This window comes from Trichechus manatus, unplaced genomic scaffold, assembly GCF_000243295.1.
Source record: "Trichechus manatus latirostris isolate Lorelei unplaced genomic scaffold, TriManLat1.0 scaffold00078, whole genome shotgun sequence".
NCBI lineage: Eukaryota > Metazoa > Chordata > Mammalia > Sirenia > Trichechidae > Trichechus > Trichechus manatus.
Window position 1 is genome coordinate 505,834 of NW_004444014.1, and position 21,779 is coordinate 527,612.

At 36.9% G+C, this 21,779-nt stretch overlaps 1 protein-coding gene across 6 annotated transcripts in view; it reads left to right on the forward strand.

The window, feature by feature from the left end:
- Positions 1–21,779, forward strand: part of PIAS2 (protein inhibitor of activated STAT 2) — a 112,423-nt gene that overhangs the window by 20,568 nt on the left and 70,076 nt on the right. The window contains exon 1 of one of the 6 annotated variants that reach the window (XM_004380876.2): positions 11,092–11,314. The exons of 3 other annotated variants lie outside the window; for them this stretch is intronic. The gene's annotated coding sequence lies outside the window, so the exon portion shown is untranslated. Of the gene's footprint in view, positions 1–11,091; positions 11,315–12,167; positions 12,603–21,779 lie in introns of those variants that run through there. 2 more of the 6 variants (XM_023735376.1, XM_023735377.1) reach the window with 2 other exon arrangements.

Genomic DNA, 21,779 nt, shown 5'->3' on the forward strand with positions numbered 1-21,779 from the left:
TTGCTCTCCGTTGTCTGTCAGTTTTCTCACTCCATTTGGTGCTTGGCTGAGTTCTTTATCTCTTCATTTGATGTTTTAGGATTTCAGGATTGTTGTATTCTCTGTTCAGCTTAGTTTTTTGGATCTTTGCTGTGGAGGGACGGCGTGGTGCTTCTGCCTAGAGCGCCATTTTGCCAGAACTCGCTCCTTTTCACTTTCTTGATATGTCCTTTGAAGCACGAATTTTTAATTTTGAAGTCCTATTTTTTAAAAATTTTATGGTGGTTTACATGAAAATTTATAGCACAAGTTTTTCATTCAGAAATTTATACACAAATTGTTTTGTGACATTGGTTGCCATCCCCACAGTGTATCAGCACTCTCCTCCTTTCCACCTTCGGTTCCCCATGTCCATTTGTCCTGTTTTCCTTTCCCTTCCTGCCTTCTTGTCTTGCTTTTGGGTGGGAGTTGCCTATTTGTTCTTGTGTAGTTTTTTGAACTAAGAAGCACGTTCCTTACGTGTGTTACCATTTGTTTTATAGGCCTGTCTCATCTTTATCTGAAAAGTAGGCTTCAGGGATGGCTTCAGTTCTGAGTTAGCAGTGTGTCTGAGGGCCACAGTCTTGGGGGTTCCTCCATTCTCTGTCAGACCAGTAAGTCTGGTCTTTTTTTGTGAATTTGAATTTTGTTCTGCATTTTTCTTCTGCTTTGTCCAGAATCGTTTATTATGATCACTGTCAGAGTGGTCGGTGGTGGTAGCTGGGCACGATCTAGTTTTTCTGGGCTCAGGCTAGTGGAGGCTGTGATTCATGTGGTCTTTTAGTTCTTTCAGCCTGTATTTTCTTGTGTCTTTGGTTTTCTTCATTCTCCTTCACTCCGGATGGGATGGGAACAATAGCTGTATCTTAGATGGCTTCTCACAAGCTTTTAAGACCCCTGATGCTACTCAACCAAAGTAGGACATAGATCATTTTCTTTATGAACTGTGTTATGCCAGTTGACTTAGATGTCTTCCAAGACCATGGTCCCCAGCCCTCAGCCACTTGCTCTCTAAAGGTGTTTGGATGTGTCTAGGAAGCGTCTGTAGTTTTGCCTTGGTCAAGTTGTGCTGACTTCCCTTATGTTGTGTGTTGTCTTTCTCTTCACCAAAGTTGACAGTTGTCTATTATCTAGTTAGTGATTTCTCCTCCCCACCTCTCCCCTCCCTTGTAACTGTCAAAGTTTGTTTTCTTCTGTGTGTACATCTTTTCTTGAGTTTTTAAAGTCCAATTTGTGTTTTTGCTTGTACTTTTGGTGTCAAGTCTAATCAGTGAGAAGTTTAGGTCTTTATGTTTTCCATCTGTCCTCGCACTTTGATTTCTACCAGTTAAATTTTTGTTCCTAATTCTGCTGTTGATTATTTTTAATTTTTTATAATAGTTACATGTCTGTTTCTTCATCTGTGAGTTTTAGTATCTCTTGAGTTCCCAGTCTTTCAGAGAAGAATTTAACACCCATCCATTTTCTTTATTTCATCTATCTCTACCCTCTCTCCCCTTCCGATCTTTGTTTTCTATTGGTACTGTTAGATTCAAGGTTTGTAGCATTTATATTATGTTTTATAACTCCTCCAAAGTTTTCTCTGTGTTTTTTCTTTCTACAGAAATGTTTTGGGAATTGAGTACTAGTAACCAGCTTTTGCGATATGTATGTTGATATAAATATCAATCACTGTAGAACCATGTAGTGTGGAGCCATAGAGGAACTTCTGTGTTATTAAAGCTCTACTCCTTAAAAGAGAAACAGAATAAACTTTTGCTTGAATGAGAAGAGAGCTCATTGAAATTATTAATTTTTAAACTTTAATACAACAATGTATTCTAACCATTCAGCTTTTCTTGAAGGTAGACTTTCTCGAGCTCTTGACCTTCCTATTCTAATTTGGACAGATTGCTTTCTAGATTTGCTATACAGCTGTCATCTTGGAATTACTTACATTGGATTCCTGGGTGAAGTCTGTTATTATTTGAATCCCATCCATGTCATTCTCTTTTTTAGATTCCTTTTTGATTTTACTGAAATACAGCCTTGAGTGCTTGTTTCAGGAAGGATCTGCTGGTGATAAACTTTCTAAGTTATTAAATGCTTGAAGATACTTTTATTCATTGTTGAAAGTTTAGATACAGAATTACAATTTTAAAATGCATAGTTTTTCTTTCAGAACTTTGAAAGCTTTGCTCCAGGGTTTTGAAATAATCAGTATAGCCAAGGAGAGGTCTATTCATTGTTCATTCATTGCAAATCTGATTGTTATTTTGTAGTAACCTCCTTTGCAATCTGAAAACCTTTATCTTTGGTGCTGTGCACTATGTTTATTTGTAGATTTTCTAAAATTTCTTCTGGTAGATACTTTTTCAGTTCTAAGACTCTTTAGATCTGGGGAATTGCCTGTTTTTTATTTGCCAATTTTTCCACTCCTTTTCTCTGAGAATCTTAATAGGTGAAAGTTGGACTTCCTAGAAGGAGGTTCTACTTTTTTACATTCTGGGAGCTTTTGTTGACTTTACCTTTCAATTCTTTTATAGAATTTATTTCAATAGTTATATTTTTAATTTATAAGAACTCTGTTCTCTTTTTTTTTTTCTTCCTTTTTTTAACAGCATACTGTTTTAAAAGTTTTCTTGTGACAGTTCCCTCAATCAGTCATTGTAATAGCAGTTTTTGTATTTGGATAGACAGTGTTTATCTTTTGATGTATTTATGTAATGGAGACAAATGATTCTTTATAACAGGTAAGATGTAAATAAAAAATAATTAAAATTGAGGCAAGGCCAAGACCTGAAAAAACAAGTGAATTGATTTATATATGACAGTCTCGGAGCCCTGAACTTCAAAGGTAAAGTTGAAACTGGACTGAGTGGCAGGGGTAGGGAAAGACAGTTTGGAAGCAGAGAGGAGTAGCCAGACCTGACCCAGCGGGAGCTGGCACACTTCAGACCGGATTGGTGGGTGTGTGTGGTGAGGCAAGCTACGGCACTTGGGAGGTGTTTTCCACATTGGGAGAGACTGAGCAGCAGAGTCTCCTTGAGCCTCCAGAACCAGTGAAAAGCAGCACTCAGTCAGCAAAAGATAAGTACGTGCCTCGGTCCCACCGTGTGGATCAAAAAATGCCCCCTTTGGGAAAAACCTCCCTACTATTTACCTGCCCCCTCCCTGCTCTGCACCAGGTCCCAGGCTGGCTTCAGCGATTGCTGCGTCCCTTGGGCCGCAAGCAGGACCCGTCATGCACCCTGAGCCATTGTTCTAGCCTTGGAGAGGGGAAAAATTAACAAACAGGAAAAAATAATCTGCCAGCTCTGCTAAGCCTGGAACTCAGGGTAGGCACAGCTCCTTTGCCTAGGCACAGGCATAAGGGAGTCCACGGACTTTGAATGTCTTTCATCCCTGCATAGACCTGTGTGGGCCCATTTCAACAGCATAGGCCCTCATTACCACAGTACAACAGGGTATGTACCTGAAGCCTAACTTCAGCTGTATCAGCTATATGGTGGAGTGGCAGGTTTGCGATATTTGACACTGTTCTGCCCAATAAGCAGGGTCCTCGCCTACTCATATCAGGGGCCTGAGGACTGGTGGCTCCACCCATACCACCTAGCCACCCGCGACAGGGGTCCAAGAATAAGTGGTGCCTCCCAGTCCTTACAGCCAATAGTATTGGTGCCCATGGTCTGGGTCCAGAACCCACCCACCTATGTGCTCTAGGAAACAGGCACATGCTTTCATTCCAGACACTCAGGTAGCCGTCAGCCTCCTGCCTTGCTTAGCGCATGACCCCCTACTGCAGTCAGATACCTGTGCCTACACCAGTCACCCTAGCCTCTCTAGGACTGTAGGTGAGAGCCTGCACCACACACTTGGTGACCGACTACCTAGACACCTGAGCTGAATCCATACAAGAAAAGTAAACACAGATCTAACCACCTGGTGACAGGATATCAGAGCTTCAAAGGTGCCAGTAATCAGACTAGCTCACACCAGCAACCTATTTGGGCATTTCAAAAGAAGACTAAAAAATGTAGACATAAATTTTTCATATGGAGAGGAAGTCGAGGCGATATAAATAAATAAAAAACTGGTTTAAACTTAGATAAATAGGGATAAATATTAAGGTAACCACAAAGGAAACCAACAGTCTTACACATCAAAATAAAAAACCAGAAAAATATAAAGAATCAGTAAATACAAAATCAGCAACAATGAAAAAGATTAAAAGAAAATACATAAAGAAAAATGACTCAGCACAGAATATCAAGTGGAAAAAAGAAACTGTCAACAACACGAGAAAAAACACGAAAATGACAGCACTGAACTCGTAACTACTAATGATTACACTGAATGTAAATGGACTAAATGCACCAGTAAAGAGACAGAATGGCAGAATGGATGAACAAACACAATCCGTCTATATGCTGCCTACAAGAGACACACCTTAGACTTAAAGAGACAAACTAAAACTCAAAGGATGGAAAAAATATATCAAGCAAACAGTCAAAAAAGAACAGGAGTGGCAATATTGATCTCTGACAAAATAGACTTTAAAGTAAAAATCCACCACAAAAGATGGGAAGGACACTATATGATGATTAAAGGGTCAATACACCAGGAGGACATAAGTATAGTATTTACGCAGCCAATGACAGAGCTCCAAAATACATAAAACAAACTCTAACAGCATTGAAAAGAGAGATAGACAGCTCCACAATAATAGTAGGAGACTTCAACACACCACTTCCGGTGAAGGAGAGGACATCCAGGAAGAAGCTCAGTAAAGACACGGAAGATCTAAATGCTGCAGTCAGCCAACTTGATCTTAGAGACATATATGGAACACTCCACCCAACAGCAGCCAAGTATACTTTCTTTTCCAGTGCACAAGGAACATTCTCCAGAATAGACCACGTTAGGCCATAAAGCAAGCCTTAAGAGAATCCAAAGCATCGAAATATTATAAAGCATCTTTTCTGATCATTAAGCCGTAAAAGTAGAAATCAGTAACAAAAAGCAAGGAAAAGAAAACAAACACATGGTAACTGAACAACATGTTGCTCAAAAACTACTGGATTATAGAAGAAATTAAGGATGGAATAAAGAAATTCATGGAATTAAATGAGAATGAAACACGTCCTACCAGAACCTTTGGAACACAGCAAAAGCAGTGCTCGGAGGTCAATTTATAGCAATAAATGCACACATCCAAAAAAAAGAAATGGCCAAAATCAAAACATTAACCTATAACTGGAGCAAGTAGAAAAGCTGCAAAAGAAGCCCTCAGGTGCCAGAAGAAAACAAATAATAAAACTTAGAGCAGAATTAAATGAAGAAGAAAATAGAAAAACAGTTGAAAGAGTTAACAAGACCAAAAGCTCTTTTTTTGAAAAGATGAACAAAATTGATAAACCATTGGCCAAACTGACAAAAGAAAACAGGAGAGGAAGCAAAAAACCCTGATAAGAAATGAGATGGGTGGTATCACAACAGACCCAACTGAAATTAAAAGAATTATAACAGAATACTTTGAGAAATTCTACTCTAAGAAATTTGAAAACCTAGAGGAAATGGACAAATTTCTAGAAACTCACTACCTACCTAAACTAACAGAAGTAGAGGTAGAACAACTAAATAAACCTACAACAAAAGAAGAGACTGTAAACGTAATTTGAAAACTCCCAACACAAAAAGAGCCCTGGCCCGGACGGTTTCACTGGAGAATTCTACCAAACTTTCAGAGAAGAGTTAACACCCCTACTACTAAAGGTATTTTAGAGCATAGGAAAGGATGGAATACTCCCAAACTCATTCTATGAAGCCAATATAATCCTGATACCAAAACCAGGTAAAGACACCACAAAAAAAGGAAATTACAGACCTGTATCATTCATGAACATTGACACAAAAATCCTCAACAAAATTTTAGCCAATAGAATTCAGCAACATATCAAAAGAATAATTCACCATGATTAAGTGGGATTTATACCAGTTATGCAGGAATGGTTCAACATTAGAAAAACAGTGTAATCCATCACATAAGTAAAAGACAAGAACCCCATGATCTTATCAGTTGATACAGAAAAGGCATTTGACAAAGTCCCAACACCCATTCCTCATAAAAACTCTCAACAAAATTAACTCTCAACATAATTAAGGGAATTTATACAAAGCCCACAGCCAACATCATCCTAAATGGAGAGAGTTTGAAAGCATTCCTCTTGAGAATGGGAACCAGACAAGGATGCCTTTTATCACCACTCTTCTTCAACATTGTGCTGGAGGTCCCAGCTAGAACAATTAGGCTAGAAAAACAAAAAAAGGGCATCCAAATAGGTAGGAAAGAAGTCAAAGTATTTGCAGATGATATGATCTTATATACAGAAAATCCCAAAGAATCCACAAGAAAACTACTGTAACTAATAGAAGAGTTCAGCAAAGTATTAGGATACAAGGTAAATATACCAAAATCAGTTGGATTTCTCTACACCAACACAGAGAACTTCAAAGAGGAAATCACCTAATCAATACCATTTACGATAGTCTCCAAGAAGATAAAATATTTAGGAAAAAGTCTAAGCAGAGACGTAAAAGACCTATACAATGAAAACGACAAGACACTGCTGCAAGAAACCGAAAGAGACCTGTATAAGTGGAAAAACATACTTGGTCACAGATAGGAAGACTTAACATTGTGAACATGTCAGTTCTACCCAAAGCAATCTACAGATACAATGCAATCTCGATCCAAATTCCAACGCCATTTTTTAATGAGTTGGAGAAACAAATCACCAACTTCATATGGAAAGGGAAGAGGCCCTGGATAAGTAAAGTATTACTCAAGAAGAAGAACAAAGTGGTAGGCCTCACACTACCTGATTTTAGAACATCTTATACAGTCATCACAGTAGTCAAAACATCTTGGTACTGGTGCAACAACAGATACACAGACCAATGGAACAGAATTGAGAATCCAGACATAAATTCATCCACCTACGTGTAGCTGATATTTGACAAAGCTCCAAAGTCCATTAATTGGAGAAAAGACAGTCTCTTTAACAAGTGGTGCTGGCGTAACTGGATATCCATCTGAAAAAAACTGAAACAAGACCCATACCTCACACCACACACGAAAACTAACTCAAAATGGATCAAAGACCTAAATATAAAATCTAAAATGATAAAGATCATGGAAGGAAAAATAAGGACAACGTTAGGAGCCCTGATACATGGCATAAACAGAATACGAGCCATAACTAACAATGCACAAACACCAGAGGACAAACTACGTACCTGGGAGCTCATAAAAAGCAAACACTTATGCTCATCAAAAGACTTCACCAAAAGAGTAAAGAGACAACCTATAGATAGGGAAAAAAATTTTGGCTATGACAAATCTGATCAGTGTCTATTTTCTGAAATCTACAAGATACTGCGAAACCTCAACAACAAAAAGGCAAATAAGCCAGTTAAAAAGTGGGCAGAGGATATGAACAGGTACTTCTCCAATGAAGACAGTCAGGCAGCTAACAGATAGATTAGGAAATGTTCATGATCATGAGCCATTAGAGAAATGCAAATTAGAATTGCAGTGAAATACTGTGTCACTCCAACAAGCATTAATCCAGAAAACACAAAACAACAAATGTTGGAGAGGTTGTGGAGAGACTGGAACACTTCTACACTCTTGATGGGAATGTAAAATGGTACACCCACTTTGGAAATCAATTTGACACTTCTTTAAAAAGCTGGAAAGCAAAGTACCAAGTGATCCAGCAATCTCGCTCCTTGGAGTATATCCTAGAGAAATAAGAGCCATTACACGAATAGATACAGGCACATCAATATTCATTGCAGCACTGTTCACAATAGCAAAAAGATGGAAACAACCTAGGTGCCCATCAACGGACGAATGGAGAAACAAATTATGGTATATTCACACAATGGAATACTACGCAACGATAAAGAACAACGATGAATCCTTGAAACACTTTAGAACATGGAAGAATCTGAAGGGCATTTTGCTGAGTGAATTTAGTCAGTCACAGAAGACAAATATTGTATGAGACCACTATTATAAGAACTCAAGAAAAAGTTTAAACACAGAAGAAAACATTCTTTGATGGTTATGAGAGTGGGAAGGGAGGAGAGGGTTATTCACTAACTAGATACTAGATAAGAATTAGGTGAAGGGATGGACAGCACACACTACAGGGGAAGTCAGCAATACGGGACTAAACCAAAGCCAAGAAGTTTCCTAAATAGAGCCAAACACTTGGACAGAGTAGCAGGAGCGGGATTCTGGGGACCATGGTTTCAGGAGACATGTAGGTCAATTGGCATAACAAAGTTTATTGAGAAAATGTTCTGCATCCCACCATGGTGAGTGGCATCTGGGATCTTAAAAGCCAGCGAGTGGCCATCTAAGATGCATCAGTTGGTCCCAACGCACCTGGAGCAAAGGAGAATGAAGAACACCAAAGACACAAGGAAAATATTAGCCCAAGAGACAGAAAGGGCCACATAAACCAGAGACATCATCAGCCTGAGACCAGAAGAACTAGACGGTGTCCGGCTACCACCAATGACTGCCCTGACAGGGAACACAGCAGAGAGTCCCTGATGGAGCAGGAGAAAAGTGGGGTACATAACTCAAATTCTAGTAAAAAGAGCAGAGTTAATGGTTTGTCTCAAACTGGTGGGACCCCGGAAGACGTGGACCCTAGACTCTCTGTTAGCCCAAAATTAAAATCATTGCTGAGGCCAGCTCTTCAGAGAAAGATTAGACTGGACTATGGGACACAAAATGATACTGGTGAAGAGAGTGCCTCTTAGCCCAAGTAGATACATTAGACTAAATGAGCAGCTCCTGTCTGGAGGCAAGATGAGAAGGCAGAGAAGGTCAGGAGCTTGTTGAATGGACACGGGAAATCCAGGGTGGAAAGGAGGAGTGTGCTGTCTTAGTATAGGGAGAGCAACTAGGGTCACGTAACAATGTGTTGTATGAGAAACTAACTTAAATTGTAAACTTTCACTTAAAGCACAATAAAAAAAAATAGTAAGATTATTTATAACAGGTAAAACATAAATAGATATATACCCACCACCCAATTTAAGAAATAGTTCATTGTCTTAGGTTTAGCAAGTGCCCTCCTCTGATCACATCCACCATGCATACCTCAACTTTCCCAGTGAGGTAACTACTGTGCTGAATTTTGGATTTGGTATTTCTGTGTCTTTCTTTATACTTATATATACACAAATACTGTTTCTTTTTATGTGTTTTAGAAGTACAAAAACTCTGTGTTTTTGTTTGCTTGTTATTGCTTTTGATTTTCCATTGTATTAATATTGCATAGTTTATCCATTCACTTGCTGATTGGAAATTTGTGCGGCTTCTGTTTTTTCTCCCTCTCCATTTCAGACCCCCAAATCCCACATCCACACTTCTGAAATCCAAAAGCTCTGAAAAAAATTGTAAATTTTCAGCAAACTTATTTTGTGAAAAAACCCAACCTGCACTGATACGAGGCTGTTTATAATCCTTATTGATGTCATTTGGTGTGAATATTTGTATGTTTCACTCTAGAAATTTTAGGAATAGAATTTCTGGACTTAAGGTTACGTACATACCTCTTCAACAAAACTGGATAATGCCAGATTGTTTTCCAAACGAGTTTGTATCCGGTAGTGCAGAAGTTTTCATTGGTCTGCGTTCATGCCAACACTTGCTTTGTCAGACTTTAAAAATTTTTGCCAGTCTGGTGAGTATAAAATACCACCTCTTGATTTTCATGTTTACCGTTTGCTAATGAGTTAAAGCGTCTTTAACTATGCTGATTAACCATTCTTCTTCCCTCTTCTATGAAATTCCTGTTCATGTTAGTGTTTACATCAGGTTATTTATTTCTTACTGAATTGTAATAGTTCTGTAGTTGTGTATATGTGTTGCAAATTTCCTCTGTCATTTTGACTGTCTTTTAAATTTTTCTCTGTCTTTTGATGAACCAAAAAAAACCAAACCCATTGCCATCGAGTCACTTCCAACTCATCACAACCAGAAGTTCTAAATTTTTAAGTAGCTGAATTTATCAGTCTTTTCTTTATGGCTAGTGCCTTTTGAATCTTGTTGAAGAAATTTTTCTTCAACGGTACTTGAAGATATTTTCCATTATTTTAAAAGTCGTATGGTTTTTTACCTTTCACATCTAAGTTTTTAATTCATCTGGAATTGATTGGTGATCAGATGTATATTTTTTCCTCATATGATAACAAATTATCTCAGCAGTAGATTATTATGCAGTAGATTCTTTCCCCACTGATCCGAATATCATCACATGTCAACTTCATCTGTTTGTCTAGCTAGGTTTTAGTTCTGGACTCTCTAGTCTGTGCTTGTACTCTTTTATGACATTAGTATAACTTTGTAACAACTTATAAAGATAAACTTTTATTGCTGTATAGCATACATAAAGAAAGCACACAAATTATGAGAATACATCTGGGTGAATTATCTAAATATAACCATCGTGCAGGTCAAGAAATAGAACATTATCAGCACCCCGGAGGACGCTTCCACTTGAATCCCCTCTTAGTGACTAAACTCCTTTCCACAAGGATACCTACTGTCCTGAGTTTAACGTCTTAGATTAGTGTTGTCTGTTTTTTGAACCCTATTTAAATGGAGTTGTATAGTACATATCTTTTTGTGGCTGGCTTTTCTCGCTCAGTTTTGTTTGTGAGAGTCATCCATATTGCTGTATGTAGTTGCAGTTTGTTCATTCCCTTCCACTAGCAATGGAATAGAGTTCCAGTTGCTCTACTTCCTTGTCCATCCTTTGAATTTTAGCCATTTGGTGGGTTGAGTACTGCTTTTAATTTGTATTCCTATAAAGAGTAATGAAGGAGCCCTGGTGGTACAGTGGTTAAAGTTTTTGGCTGCTAACAGAAAGGTAGGCGGTTCAAATCCACCAGCTGCTCCACAGGAGAAAAATGTGACAGTCTGCTTCTGTGAAGATCATGGCCTTTGAAACTCTGTGGACAGTTCTACTCTGTCCTATAAGGTCACTATGAGTTGGAATCAATTTGACAGCAGTAGGTTAGAAATGAGTAATTATGTTAACCCATTGCCATCAAGTTACTCATGGCCTACTATCTTATGTGTTAAGCACCTTTTAATACACCTTCTCCTTACTTATAGACTATCTTGTTATCTGACATTCTGCATTTACAACAAGAATAAAAATCTACTCTCCGACTGTTTTGCGCATTAACAACGTACATCTGGCAGTGATGAACGCTGAGGTGTGAGGTGAGAGTAACGCTGGCTTTGATGGTTAAGGTTATGTCAACTTGGCTGGGCCATGAGTCTCAGTAGTTTGGCAGTTATGTAATGATGTAATTTGGCAGTTATGTAAAGATGTAGCTGTCCTTCATTTTCGCGTAATGCCGCTTTTTGTGTAATGACCTGTTCTTTGGAACCTAACCACATGGATATTGAGGAGAGGGTGTATGCTTATTGACTATTAGATATCTTGTTAAGTGGCTTGCCAAGTCTTTTGCCCATATTTGTATTGGGCCATCTGTCTTTTTCATTGCTAATTTGTAGGCGTTCATTATGTATTCCAGATACCAGGTCTTGCTGGTTGGTTTGCAAATATCTTCTCCTTTCTCCAGCTCTGGAAATCTGTTTGAAGTTTGGCTTGGCTTCTTAGCCTCTCCATTGCCCTTTTACAATTGGCTAATATCTCCAGGGGAATTAAATGTTGGGCTAAACTTCCTAGACTTCCCTTCTTTCCAGAGCTTGGCCTCTCATGTCCTTACTTGTAGTACTTCAGGCCTTTAAACAGATATTTTTTATATTTTGTTCAGTTTTTAAGTCCTCACAGGTATAGTTAATTTGAAACACTGTAGTCAGTCATTTAGGGACAGGGAAATAGGGCAAGTCCTCCCACTTTGTAGTTGTTTTTCAAGGAACGTCTTGGCTGTTTGCTCCTCCATATAACTTTAGAATTATCTTTCATCTTTTCAGGTTACACACACACAGGCACACACACACAATACCTGTTGGAATTTTGATGGGAAATGCATTGAATCTCTAAACAAATTTTGGGAGAGCTAACACTTTGCTTTGTTATGCAGTTTTTTCAACCATAAACATTGTGATCTCCATTTACTTAGGTCTTTTACAATGTTTGTCAATAAAGTTTTATGATTTTCTTCAACTAAAACACTGCAAGTATTTTATTTCTAGGCACCTTATTTTTGAAGCATATCATAAATGGTATCTTTTTCATAGTTATATTTTCTACCTTGCTGGTGAATAAAAATACAATTTGACTTTATGTAACAACCTTGCTGTACTGTACTCCTTATTGTAATAAATTGTAGATTTTCTTTTGGATTTTCTATGCAGATAGTCCTATCTGTGAATAATGACCGCTTTGTTTCCTCCTTTCCAATTCTTATGCTTTTTTTTTCTTCTTTTTCTTGTCTTAATGTGCTGGCTAGGATCTCCAGTACAATGTTGAATAGAAGAGGTGATGGGGGCATCCTGATCTTGTTCCTGATTTTAAAGGGAATGCTTTCAAAGTTTCACAGTTAAGTATGATGCTTGCTGTAGGTTTTTGTAGATAATCTTTTTAGGTTTAAGGATGTTCCTTTGTTACTATTTTTTTAAGATTTTTTTTTTTAAATCATGAATGGATGTTGGATTTTGTCAAGCTTTTTCTGCATCTTTTGAGAGGATCATGTGTTTTTTTCTGTAATCTGTTACTGTGATGAATTACATTGATTTTCTTTCTAACGTTAAAAACAAATTTGTTTTCTAAGTATAAATTCAACCCTAGTCAGTCTCTCTTTATTTTTCGTTACTAGACTCAGTTTGATGATATTTAATTTAGGATTTCTGCCTCTAATAATGAGTAATATTGGCCTATGTAGGTTTTTTTTTTTTTTTTTTTTTCAAATATACCTTTTCTCTTTCTTCTCTGGAAGAGTTCATGTAAGATTAGAATGATCTATTACTTAAATGTTTGGTAGAACTTGCTTGTAAAATTGTTACTGGTATTTATTTTGTGGGAAGATTCTTAACCACTAATTCACTTGTTTTGGTTATAGGATTGTTCATGTTTTCAACTTTTAAATTTGTTTTGGTAGGTTATACTTTTATAGAAATTTGTCTATGTCATCCATGTTCTTGAATTTATACATAAAATTGTTAGTGTCTTAATTTTGTAGTACCTGTAGATAATATCACCTTTATTTTTATTTATTAATTTTTGATGCTTTTTTTCTTGATCACTTTTAGCTAAAAGTTTGTCATTTTTAAAGAATTTCAAAGAATCAACTTTTTGGATTTGTTGAGGCTCCTTATTGTATCTCTCCCTCATTTCATTAATTTCTGCTCTTTATTTTCTTCTATCTCCTATGGGTTTATTTCTGTTCTTTTTCTTATTTGTTAAGTTGGATGTTTAGCTGATTAATTTTCAGCATTTTTAGTATAGTTAGTTAAGACCATAAACTTCTATGTATTGCTTTTCACGCATCACACAAGTTTTGATGTGTAGTATTTTCATTATTTTTCACTTGTGAGGTTTCTTCTTTTGTGAGTATTTTTACACTCACAATTATTTTTCTATTTTCTACTGTGAATTCTTTAATTCATAAGTTATTTATAAGCTTAATTTCTAAACATTTGGAAGTTCCTCTAGTTAATTTGGTTATTGATTTGTAATTGCCTGTGGTTAGGTAGCATGGTCTATATAATACTAATCCTTTGAAATCTTTCGAGACTGCATGGTCTGTTTTTAATTATTTTCGTTTGTACTTGAATAGAATGTGTAGTCTCTTCTTCTCAGTGCAAAATTTTAGATATGTCCAGTAGTTAAGCTTGTTAATTATGTTGTTCAAATCTTATATCCTTATTTTTCTGTAGAGCAGAGATATGTTCTTTTTTTACTAGAGCGTTGGATTTTTCAAGTTTTTCTTGTAGTTGCGTACATTTTTCTTTCATGTAAATTTTTAAATCATTACTATACATGGAAATGTAAATTTATTATCTACTGAATTAACTTTTGCCCTGTGTAGTGACTTTTTATGTCTAGGAATGCTTTTTGTCTTAAATAGTACTGTTTGATATTAATGTACCTATGCTATTTTTCATTGGTCAGTTAATTTTGCCTAATTTTTTAAATCCCCTTTTCCCTTACATTTTTGCATTCTTTATTTTAGCTGTATTTCTTGTGAATATCCTATCATTAACTTTTTTTATTTTTAACGTTGAGGGATCACAATTTTTTTTTAACTTAAAAAAATTAATATGCTTTATTTTTTAGAGTAACTTTAAGCTTACAGATAAATTGAGCAGGAAGTACAGGGTTCCCATATAACCCTTCTCTCTCTACACACGTTACCCTATTATTAACATCTTGCATTAATGTGGTACATTTGTTATAATTGATAACCAGTGTTGATAACTTATTATTAACTAAAGTCTATAGTTTACATTAAGGAGCCCTGGTGGCGCAAACGGTTAAGCACTTGGCTGCTAACCCAAGAGGTTGGTGGTTCGAACCCACCCAGCCTGCTACACGGTAGAAAGACCTGGTGTTCTGCTTCCATAAAGATTATAGTCAAGAAACTCTATGGGGCAGTTCTACTCTGTCACATGGGGTCGCTATGAGTTGAAATTGACTCGATGGCAACTAATAACCATAACGGTTTACATTAGGGTTTACTCTCTGTGTTGTACAGTTCTATAGATTTTGATAAATGCACAATGCCATGTATCCCCCATTACAGTATCATTCAGAATAGTTCACTGCCCTAAAACTCCCCTGTGCTCCACCTACTCATCTTCTTCTTCCCCTGGGCCCCCATGGCAAAACTCCTTACCTTTTTATCGTCTATAGTTATGCCTATTCCATTATGTCATAGTTGTAATTGTATAGTATGTAGCCTTTTCAGACTGGGTTCTTTCATTTAGTAATATGCATTTAAGTTTTCTCCATGTCTTTTTGTGGCTTATAGCTCATTTCTTGTAATCACTGAATAATATTCCATTGTATGGATGTATCACAATTTATTTTTCCTCATTCACCTAAAAAAAGGACATCTTGGCTGCTTCTAGTTGTTGGCAATTATGAACAAAACTGCTGTAAACATTTGTGTATAGGTTTTGGTGTGAGCGTAAGTGTTTAGCACGTTTGGGTAAATACCGAGGACCAGTGATTGCTGAATCATAACGTAAGACTATGTTTAGCTTTGTAGGAAACTGCCAGATTGTCTTTAAAGTGACTTTACCATTTTGCATTTTCACTGGCAATAAAAAGAGTTTCGGTTGCTCCACATTGTCACAAATATATCAGCATTTAGTATTGTCAGTGTTTTGGATTTTAGCCATTCTAATAAGTGTGTAGTGGTATCTCATTGTTTTCATCTTCAGTTCCTTAATGACATGATGGAGCCCTGGTGGTACAGTGGTTTAGAGCTTGGCTGCTAACCAAAAGGTCAGCGGTTTGAGTCTACCAGCCGCTCCTTGGAAACCTCATGGGGCAGTTCTGCTCTTCCTATAGGATTGCTTTGAGTTGGAATCAACTCGATGGCAATGGATTTTGTTTTTTTTTTTTTTTTTTAATGACATGATGTTGAGCATCTTTTCATATACTTGCTATTGGTACATCTTCTTTGGTGAGATGTCTGTTCAGATCTTTTGCCCATTTTGTTACTGGGTTGTTTGTTTTCTTGTTGAGTTTTAAGACTTCTTTGTATATGCTGGATATGTTTTTTATCATAAATGTGATTTGCAGATATTTTCTCCCAGTCTGTAACTTGGCTTTTTCATACTCTTATCAGTATCTTTCACAGAGCAGAAGTTTTTTAATTTTAATGAAGTCCAGCTTACCAATGTTTTTCTTTTATGAATTGTGTTTTTGATGATATATCGAGTAATGCATTGCCAAACCCAAGATCATCTGGATTTTCTCCTATGTTGTCTTCTAGAAGTTTCATACGTGTTTACATTTACTTAAGTCTATGATCCATTTTGAATTAATTTATATGAAAGGTACAAGGTCAGTGTCTAGATTCAGTTTTTTGTATATAGATGTCTAGTTCCAGCATCATTTGTTGAAAAGACTGTGCTTTCTCTATTGAATTGCCTTTGCTGCTTTGTCAGAGGTCATTTGACTATATTTGCGTGTTCTGTTTATGGACTCTGCCTTGTTCCATTTATCTATTCACCGTATTCTTTTGCCAGTGTCACGTTGTATTGTTTACTGTAGCTTTATAGCAAGTCTTGAAATTGGTTAGTGTCAGTCCTCCTCCGACTTGTTCTTTTTAAAATTAATTTTCCAATATCTACAAAATAACTTTGATGGGATTTTAATTGGGATTTCATTGAATCTGTAGGTCAAATTGGGAAGAACTGACATCTTGACAATATTCTGTCTTCTTATCCATGAACGTGGACTAGCTTTCATTTATTTAGAGCTTTAATTTCTTTCATTAGAGTTTTGTAGTTTTCCATGTAAAGATCTTACACATATTGTGTTAAATTTATACCTTAGTATTTCTTTTTTTGTGCTAGGATAAGTGGTGGTGTGTTTTAAATTTCAAATTCCAATAGTTCATTACTGGTATACTGGAAAACAATTTTTGTATATTAACCTTGCATCCTGCAATCTTGCTACAATTGCTTTTTAGTTCCAGGAATTTTTTGTTTATTCTTTGGAATTTTCTGTATAACCTGTCATATCCACAAACAAAAATGGTTTTGTCTCTTCCTTCTCACCCTGTATGCTTTATATTTCCTTTTTTATCTTACTGCATTAGCTAGGACTTCCGGTATCATGTCAAATAGGGACATCTTTGCCTTGTTCCTTATCTTAGTAGAAAAGTTTTAGTTTCTCACCATTATGTGTGATGTTAACTGTACGTTTTTTATAGATGTTGTTTATTAAGTTGAAGGTCTTCTCTATTCCTTCTTTGCTGAGAGTTTTTAATCATGAATGAATGTTAGATTTTGTGAAGTGCCTTTTTTGCGTCTATTGATGATCATAATGATTTTTTTTTTCCTTTGGCCTCTTCTTGTGATGGATTACATTCACCATGTTGTGCTGCCGTCACCACTATTTCCAAAAGTTTTTCATCACCCCAAACAAAAACTCAGTACCCCTTAAGTAGTAACTCCCCATTCTCTCATCTCTCCAGCCCTGGTAACCACTAATAAACTTTTGTTTTTATGCATTTGCCTATTCTAGATATTATATGTAAGTGTGATCATACAGTGTTTGTCCTTTTGTGTCAGACTTACTTTATTCAGTGTGATGTTTACAAGGTTCATCCATGTTGTAGCATGTATCAGAACTTCACTTCTCTTTATGGTTGAATAATAGTTCATTTTATGTATATATCACATTTTGTTGCCTGGGAGTTATTTTTAATGTGTTATAAGGAAGAGATCCACTTAAGATCACTAAGTTAAAGGGGATTTAATTATAAGGAATATGTGATTTCATAGGAGTGCAAGGCCTCTGAAATGGGTAGTAGTTAGGAATTGGGGTAGTCTTTGAATTTGCCACAGAGTGTCTCTTATGACATCAGCTTGGTCACTCTTGACTTATTATCCTAGTCATATATGTGTCTGGTGGTTTTTCATTATCTATTCATGCTTACAAGTGGAGGTGTAGGTTGTTTTAATGTTGTAGTTGGGATAAGCAATATTAATAATGTCATTTTTCAGTTTCCCTTAACAGCTCCTCCTCTCACCCCGTATTATGTATTATAGCAGATGGAGGATCTACAAAATTTGTTTAGATCTTTACCATGATTTCTCGTCTATTAGAGTTTTCCCAAATTCCAACTTATTTTTGGCCATTTCCATCTTCTGTTTAAGAGTTGAAGAGCAGTCTTATGGAACTATTTTAACTCACTGGTGAATACATGCGATGCTCGTATCTACATATGTCAAAAACCTAAATGTGCAGAGAAACATCAAAAATTAGTGTCTAACAGAATATATTTATTCTGAGTAGATATGATTCTCAACCCACAGGTATCAGGAAGGAGCTCTGAAGAGAGGATAGAGAAAACGTTATGTAGGCAGATCCGGGCAGGGTAGTCTTCTGAGGGTGATTGTAAATTCTTTCCATGTTGCTTTCTCAGAGCACATGTAGGGCTTCAGGGTCAGTCAGTTGTAAAAACAGTCATTAAGGACATGCCACATATCCTAAAGCACAGCTTCCAGTTAGACCCTGGAGTTTCTGCTTCTTGAAACTGGCTGCACATAGATAATTCTCCAAAAGAGCCCAATGCCTGGGGCAGAACTGTCTCCACTAAGCTGCTTACTAGGCTGTTGTTTGACTTGAAGGTGACTTTAGGAAAACAGTTCCTTAAAGGCTCAACGTTCAAAAGGACACCTGAGGGTAATTGGCCTGGGTGGGTCACCCCAACTTCATGGACCCAGAAATGTGGATTCCAGGAGAATTAAAATGGTTTATCACATATTTGGTGAGGTTTTTTCTAAATGTAGCACTTTCAACTTACTTTCACTCCTTTATGGAGTGTTTCAATCATATAATGTCCCAGCTTTTTAAGTTTTTATAATTTTGCGTTAAATTTGATAAAGCAACACGGTTGATTAAAAGTCTTGGTCTTAATTTATACTAAGTTTTCTGTAGAATCCAGATTATTTAGACATCTTTTTTAAATCAGTCATGCCAACATATTTCTGTGTAGTCAGAACTTCCTTCAAGTCAGTGATAATTTATTGAGACGTTCCTTTGTGTAGAGCATGTAAAAATTTTAACTGAAGTATTGTTAGAAAACTTTGAAAGTTTTTGAGAGATAGCAGGGTGGAGTGGAAAATGTCCACTTGAAAAAAATACGACTAAAGATGAAGAGCTTCAGAGGTTGTTGGAGAACAAGAGCTGAAATCCATTTTGGGGAGTATTCATAACAGGCTAACTTTACCCTGAGAGGATGCTGATGACCTTTTCTACTCACTCTAATCACTCACTGGACTTGATTGAAGACTGAATTTAAAAAAAAAAAAAAAGGCTTCACCTTAAGAAGAAATGAGATCCAGCTAAGTTTGCCAGGAAAACATATTCATAGAATTCGACTTAGTAAGTTCTTTAAAGACTATCTTAACAGTAAGTGTAAATAAAGGTGAGGGTTTTTTTGTTTTTTTTGTTTTTTTTTTAAATAGACATTGATGACCAGAGTGAAGTAACTTTCTCAAGGTTCTGAGTCTTGCTGCCAGGACTTGGCCTACAACTACTGTTTGCTGGTGAAATGTTTTCTACAAGACCCCATTGACTGTCAAAACTACTATATTTGGGCTTGTGTTTGGCAGTACTTTTAACTTTGTAGCATTTTGTAATGCAAAGACAATCTTATCTGCTGTTTCCCTTGGGAATTTCTCTTTTGCTTCTGAATCCAGTGATTCCATATTCATAGTTCTGAGTCCTTATCTCTTTCTTCCTTTTTGTTTGTATGTTTACAACAGCTAAGAGAGCTAATTTCATTAGCATCTTTTGCCAAATAATGATACCGTTACAAGTATATGATATGAGGCCTCCCAGAAATTCCTTTTTGAGGGCCAAACTTTGGTAGGGTGACTTTGTACTCTATTTTATCATTTCTTTAAAACGTGTTTCCTTAAAGTGAAAAATACCTGAAAATAAGTGGAAGGAGGGAAGCGAAGTAGTGAATTCTGAGCTAGTCAGGTATTAGTGTTTTCCATGATTGTGTTATTCATACTACTGTAATACAAGCAAACCTCAATTGAAGTATTTATTATGATTGAGGACTTTGGGAATAGTGCATTGCATCCCCTTACTTGGGAAGACAGTTACTGAAAAAGTTATCAGTCCTTTTTTTGCATAAGAACTTGAGTAATAGAATAACTATAAGTGGTATGTCATGAGATAGGCCCCCCAAAAAAAAATTTTTTTTTGCCATCTTTGTTGTCCACAGCATAGGGTTAAGATAAATAAAAATAATACCTTCCTCTTACACATGGAGGATATGAAGCAAGTTAAAATATAATGACCATGGCATTGTGATATATGTTGCTATTAGAGTATGATTTAGAGGTGCACTGTCCGGTATGGTAGCCACATGCGGCTCAACCATTCAAAATGTGGTTAGTTTGAATTGAGATGTACTCTAAATATAAAGTACACTCTGGGTAGCTAAGACTCAGCACACACCAAGAAACCATTGACCTTTGAAAAATATGTTAGTTACCTGAGGAAATAATTTTTTATTAGGTTAAATAAAATATATTGTTAAAATTAAATTAATTTAAAATTTGCTATTTTAATGTGGCTGCTAGAACATTTAGAATTAAATATGTTGTAGCTCACATTATATTTATCAGGCAATGCTGATTCAGAGTGTAAAATGACTGCTGGGATCACAACTTTATTTCCTCTGACTTGTACAGTATGAAACTTGAAGATATATAAGTGACTGGAGTAGAATTACAGTACAGCATGTATATATTGATTACTTTGGCATATTTAAATTTGTTTGCATTTTAGAAAACTATCAAGTGTTAGTCTCAATATCTGTTTAAAAGACATGGAACAATTGCTTCTGGACTACTGTTAAGACATAAAAGTGCAGAACAGAAGAATTACTACGAGGCAGTGCCAGCTGCAGGCACTGCCTTGCGTTGGCACTATGCTGAGGTGGAGAGCTGGTTGAGACGGATTCCCAGGCAGCTGTGGAGTGTACAGCGCTGAGGAGAGGCAGGGAAACCCCAAGCCATAGTAGCAAGAAGGGAAGGAAAATTCTGAAGCCGCCTTGATTGCTTTCCTTAGAGTAGGTTTGTCTGAAAATGCTTTGAGTCAGCTCCAGGTCTTACTCTTCTTTCTTTCTTTTTTTTTTTTTTTTAAATTGTTGTGCTTTAAGTGAAAGTTTTCAATTTGAGTTAGTGTCTCATACAAAAATTTATACATACGTTGTTATCTGACCCTAGTTGCTCTTCCTGTATTGTGACAGCACACTCTTCCTTTCCACCCTGGATTTCCCGTGCCCCTCCAACCAGCTCCTGACCCTCTCTGCCTTCTCATCTCGCCTCTGGACAGGAGCTGCCCATTTAGTCTCATATCTACTTGAGCTAAGAAGCACACCCTTCATGAGTATCATGTCCATAATCCAGTCTAATCTTTGTCTGAAGATTGGCCTTGAAATGGTTTTAGTTTTGAGCTAACAGAGGGTCTGGGGGCCATGTCTTCCGAGGTTGCTCCAGTCTCAATCAAAGCATTAAGTCTGGTCTTTTTACTAGAATTTGAGTTCTGCACCCCAATTTTCTCCTGCTCCATCAAGGACTCTGTTATGTTCCCTGTCAGAACCGTCATTGTGGTAGACAGGCACCATCTAGCTCTGGTCTCAGGGTGATGAAATCTCTGGTTTATGTGGCCCTTTCTGTCTCTTGAGTTAATACTTGCCTTGTGTCTATGGTGTTCTTCATTCTCCTTTACTCCAGGTGGGTTGGGATCAATTGATGCATCTTAGATGGCTGCTCACTAGCTTTTAAGACCCCAGACACCACTCACCAAAGTGGGATGTGGAACATTTTCTTAAAAAAACTTCGTTATGCCAGTTGACCTAGATGTCCCCTGAAACCATGGTCCCCAGAGCCCCGTCCCTGCTACTCTGTCCCTTGAAGTGTGTGGTTGTATTCAGGACATGTCTTAGCTTTGGTTTAGTCCAGTTGTGCTGACTTCCCGTTTACTCTTCTTTCTTGATAAGATGGTGCTTGT